The sequence below is a fragment of the Lytechinus variegatus genome, chromosome 9 (assembly GCF_018143015.1).
Source record: "Lytechinus variegatus isolate NC3 chromosome 9, Lvar_3.0, whole genome shotgun sequence".
NCBI classification, from domain to species: domain Eukaryota; kingdom Metazoa; phylum Echinodermata; class Echinoidea; order Temnopleuroida; family Toxopneustidae; genus Lytechinus; species Lytechinus variegatus.
The window spans coordinates 1,433,646-1,439,645 of record NC_054748.1 but is presented as its reverse complement, the minus strand read 5'-3'; positions in this window follow the sequence as shown (position 1 = coordinate 1,439,645).

Genomic DNA, 6,000 nt, shown 5'->3' with positions numbered 1-6,000 from the left:
CTTTTTAGACAATTATGAATGATTTGAGAGCCAAATGAGCTGAAGTATATGATATCTCTACCGTTAGTGATTTATGTAACAATTGGCTATCCATACTTAAAGGACAAGTCCACCCCAGCAAAAACTGGATTTGAATAAAAAGAGAAAAATTCAACAAGCACAACACTGAAAATTTCATCAAAATCGGATGTAAAATAAGAAAGTTATGGCATTTTTAATTTTCGCTTATTTTCAACAAAATAGTTATATGAACGAGCCAGTTACATCCAAATGAGAGAGTTGATGATGTCACTCACTCACTATTTCTTTTGTATTTTATTATATGAAATATGAAATATTTTGATTTTCTCGTCATTGTCATGTAAAGTGAAGTTTCATTCCTCCCTAAACACGTAGAATTCCATTATTTTAACATTTTGTGCTTCAGGCAAGGAGGTCCTAATTGTCAAATTCGTAAAAATTGAAATATTGTATAATTCAAACAATAAAAAACAAAAGAAATAGTGAGTGAGTGACATCATTGACTCTCTCATTTGAATGTAACTGGCTCGTTCATATAACTCTTTTGTTGAAAATAAGCGAAACTTTGAAATATCATAACTTTCTTATTTTACATCAGATTTTGATGAAATTTTCAGCATTGTGCTTGTCTGATTTTTCTCTATTGATTCAAATCAACATTTTTCTGAGGTGGACTTGACCTTTAAACCACACCTTTAAACCTGAGTTTAGTTTTACCTGATATCAGAATACGAACCATCGACTATAAATCGACCAATGGGATGTCGTTAAATACGAGTTATGTTACGATCGGGTTGGGGGCGGCGCCATTACATTGGTATGACTGCGATTTTAAACTCCTGCGAGTTTTAAAGAGACATAAAGTGCAGTTATACAGGCCTATGCGTACTAAATCATGGAGATTCTGCCGTCCGATGACATACGGAAGCAACTCGATCTGTGGAATGAGTTTTGAGTACATGACGAAAAATGTGGCATTGATGTGAAAATATATATGGTTTCTTTCGGAATGTTAATATTTCAGTGCTGACCTACATAATTCAGACTTTGGGGGATATGCAACTCTGATTTGTTTACCATCATGAGAGCATATAGCGCATACGTGAAATACTCCAATCAAGAAAAGGTTAATCTTGAAACAACACACCCACCCGACACCCACCCACACTTGCGTCCAGGTTATGCCTTGCATGGGACACTGGCGGATCCAGGGGGGGGGGGCACAGCCGGCCCTTGCGCGCCCCGCCCCCCTTTAAAGTGAAGATTTTTTTTCATGTTTGTCAAATGTTTCTTCGGACAAATATGCCACACCTCCCGTTTTGAAAAATCCTGGATCCGCCCCTGCCTTAGGACGGCCAAATCGCTGTATGCATATGACTTTTGTGAGAAGAGAAAAAGACATAGGTGTCATTTACAGTGCAGTTATATTTAGGCCTAGACACACATAGTCTGATGCAACTCATACAAAAAACATCAGCACATATCCTAATGTTGATGTTTTGACAGACAATGGATTGAAGAAATCAATAGCCAAAAAAAGAATTTGTCTCCGTTTTATTTAATTTTCATGATTTCGATAGGATACATTATCATCGGATCACCATCAGGAAGCGTCACCAAATATTGGAGGTAAGTAGGCCTCCGCACTTTGTGTAATATTTAGACCTTAATCATGATCAAATTGCTAAAAAGTTTTGGCCTATATTATATATTTTTACTGAGACATCATCGAAAAGTTGAATTGTTATTTTTTTTAATTTCAGTAATCCAGTCGGTCATCATAAGAAATGTATGATCCGATAAAGATTTTTCTCTCTTTATATTGTGAATTTTATGAATGTCATGCAGAAATGTTAATCTCACATTGTCCACACTTCCTGGTGTATAGTCAACACAATTAGTGCTATTCCCGACTGATTTCATTTCAAATCAGCATGTTAAACACATCATTAGGGATCATAATTATTTAGGAAAGGACATATCGGACGTCCGACAATTACCATGTATGGTATAAACAGTGCTATTCAGTCAATTACTTAAAATCAGGGAAAGTTGTCGGATCTGACAACTTGTCGGACGAAAATGTTGATGAAATGCTGAGCCGATTTCCAGGGGTTACTGCATATGGTAAAGGCATGGTCACACCGCCCTAGCGTTGTTGGAGCGGTCGTGGAGCGGAGAGAAAAAAAAATCATCACCGCTCGCTACCGTTTAGTCAGGGGCCTTAGGCCTTAAATTTGAAGTTTTGGGGACAGAGTTTACAAAAGCACCAAACTTTCCCTATGTCACTATTAGGTCAATAGCTTCATTTTTTCCCACAGAACATGGTGTTGAAAATTGCATCTTCATGCAAAAATATGCTAATTTATGCAAATTAGCATTATTTATGCATGAAGCCATATGCCATTAGGAATTAATTAATAAAAGTTTTTTAAAAAAAAGATACCAAACTTTAGGAAAGTCTCTATCAGGTCAATAGCTTTAAGTTTTCCCACATGACATGGTGTTGAAAATTGCATCTTCATGCAAAAATATGCTAATTTATGTAAATTAGTAATTTATGCATGAAGCCATATGCCAATGGGAATTAATTGATAAAAGTTAATAAAAAGATACCAAACTTTAGGAAAGTCTTTATCAGGTCAATAGCTTTAATTTTTCCCACAGGACATGGTGTTGAAAATTGCATCTTCATGCAAAAATATGCTAATTTATGTAAATTAGCAGTAATTTATGCATGAAGCCATATGCCAATGGGAATTAATAAATAAGAGTTAATAAAAAAGATACCAAACTTTAGGAAAGTCTCTATCAGGTCAATAGCTTTAATTTTTCCCCACAGAACATGGTGTTGAAAATTGCAACTTTATGCAAAAATATGCTAATTTATGTAAATTAGCAGTAATTTATGCATGAAGCCATATGCCAATAGGAATTAATTAATAAAAGTAAATAAAGAGATACCAAACTTTAAGAAAGTCTCTTTTAGGTCAATAGCTTTAAATTTCCTTGTCAAACATGATATTGAAAATCGTGTCTTTATGCAAAAATATGTTAATTTATGTAAATTAGCAGTTAAATTATGCATGAATAATGAAAATTAGTAAAAGGAATAAAAAGAAACCAAACCAAACTTAAAGAAAATCTCTGTCAGATCCATAGATTTAATTTTCCCTATCAAACGTGCTATTGAAAATCCCGTCTTCAAGCAAAACATGCTAATTTATATAAATTAGCAAATATTTTATATGTATAAATTTGTCCCATTCCAGTGGGTATTAACAGTGGAAAAGGGGCCAAACTTTTGAAGTACCTCTATCACTCAGTTCAAAATCTTCAATTGTATGGTATTGAAAATCCCGCTTCCATGCAAAAACGTGTTATATTATGTAAATTAACAATAATTCATGTATGAAGCTGTATTCCATTGACTAATCATATATTACATAAAGCATAAAGCCGTATGCCAACCAGAACAGTGGCAAAAATCGAGCCAGAGCGGCCAGAATCGAGTCGAATTTAGCCCGAATCCTCCGATTATCGCCAAATGACGACCTGAATAACGACCCGAATCGAACGATTATGCAAGAATTTGCAAAGTACAGCCACAAAATTTCCCGAAAATGTGCCAGATTCTTTCGAAAAGATCTATATTCGTCAGCTTTTTGATGCCATTTTTCTAATTTCTGGCCAATTCGTCTCACTCGTCTATATTATTCTTTGTATTCGAGTAATGATTCGTATGATATGGGGGGGGGGGGGCAAGAGTCGGACATTTAATTACTCTACTACTGATACGAATAGGTCTTAATCTTCACATAATGCCTCCAAAAATCCAACCGAATTCCATCGGAATACATCCCGAATGTGGCCCGAATGGAATTTCTTGTGGTCACATTCGGGAATATTCTGGAGGGTATTCGGCTGATTTTGAACATTTCAAAATGAATTTTTCAGCGAATGTTCCCGAATTTTCTTGCATTTACGAAGGCAAACAGAATATTCCTGAAACCACCAGAATACGTGTATACGGATGGATTCGCAGCTGATTCGGTTCCGTTCTAACCCTAGCTTTAAGCAAAGTGTTACACCAAATCCAAATTCTCCCGAACAAATTCGGATCAATTCTGCCCAAAATGGCCTGGATTCGGTACTTATTCTTCTCGGATTCGGGGAGCTCCCGGAATCGATTCGGAAGGATCCGGGACTATTCTGTTCTCCTTCCCAACGGAAACATTCTTTGAGAGATTCTGCTTGTTCTGAAAATTTTAAAACCAGCCGAATATCCTCCAAAATACTCCGGAATGTGGCCAAGAAACATTTTTTCGAGCCACTTTTGTGATGAATACGGATGGAATTCGGTTGAAATAATTTTGGGGAGGCATTTGGACAATTATTTTCGGAAGTCGATAGCTATAATTTGGGACCTATTCCAGACAGATTCAACTCTGATTCAGCCTAAAATTGTTTTAGAGATAGAGATCAATTCATAAGCCAATAAAGAAAAATCACTGAAATTATTCAGGTCACCTTCAATCAAGGGACGACAGAAAAAGAAGAAGGATCAGGTCTCTTTGCTCAAATCTGATATGTCCCTGTTCTAAAAACACAAATGTACATATAGTTGTCAGAGGGACAGACTTGGACAGCTTTTTCTGCCATGAGAACCATCCATATACCCTCCTCTTTCTGACAGGGGAAAACTCTACTTGGGAAAGAAATCTGACCTAATTTTTTGCAAATTTATGCAAATATATGTAAAACTCATCGACCATCCTATTTTGAGGTTTTAAACCGAGGGACAAGCACAACACTATGCATAGGAGACACTGTTACACAATTCATTCATAAATTAGTCCCATTCCAGTGGGTATTAACAGTGGAAAAGGGGCCAAACTCTTTTGGGCATTTAAAAATTATTTTTAGTGAGATATGGTGAATTATGAGTTTTTTTAATTGCTTTGAAAAGAAAGATGAATTACTGTTTATCTTTTTCATATGATTTGGGTTTTTTTTAATTGTGAAAGGGGTATGCACAGGTATGCACAGGATTTATAATTTGCATAAATTTGCATTTTAAACATGATGCTCTCCTCTGGTCGCATGGAAAGTCATCATAATGAATGAATTGTGTAACAGTGTCTCCTATGCATAGTGTTGTGCTTGTCCCTCGGTTTAAAACCTCAAAATAGGATAGTTGATGAGTTTTACACATATTTGCATAAATTTTGCATAAATTTGCATTAATTAAAATTGAAAGTTGATTCTTATTCAGGAACTGTACAGAAATCAATCTAGATTTTATGCCCCGTCAAAATAAATTCCAAATACCCCCCCCCCCGTAAAAAAAGAAAAGAAATAGGCTTCTATAGAAAAGTTTCGGTCTGTACTATACATATACAGTAATTTACGGTAAATAGTGTGATTTTGCATAATTTTGCATAAATTAGCCCTATGAAAAAGGATTCCAGTCATTGATATCGAGGCATCCTATCAAGAACTAATGCTTTTGGTACCAGTGACACATGTGGAGAAAAAAAAATTGTGATTTTGACAATTCTATATGTCGATATATGATAATACATGTGTTTTTACATGTGATTTGCATATAATTTGCATAAATTAACCTTAAAAATTGATTCATACTCACCAATTTTATAAAAATCGACCTGCAGTTGAATGTTTAGCAAAAGAAGACCCAAATACACAAAAATTGGGCATTTGAAAATTATTTTTATTGAGATATGGTGAATTATGAGTTTTTTGCATAAAATTTGCATAAATTAGCATTTTAAAATAGGGTGCCCTTCACCGATTTCGGGGCACCCTATCTAGAATTAATGCTTTTGATACCAGGGACCCACATGCAAAAAATGGCGCTTTTGTAAATCCTGTCCCCAAAATTTTGCTAAGGCCCCTGACTAGTTCACCATAAATTGATTTCGATTGTTTTTTTTTCGATTTTTCCCCCAATTTTGT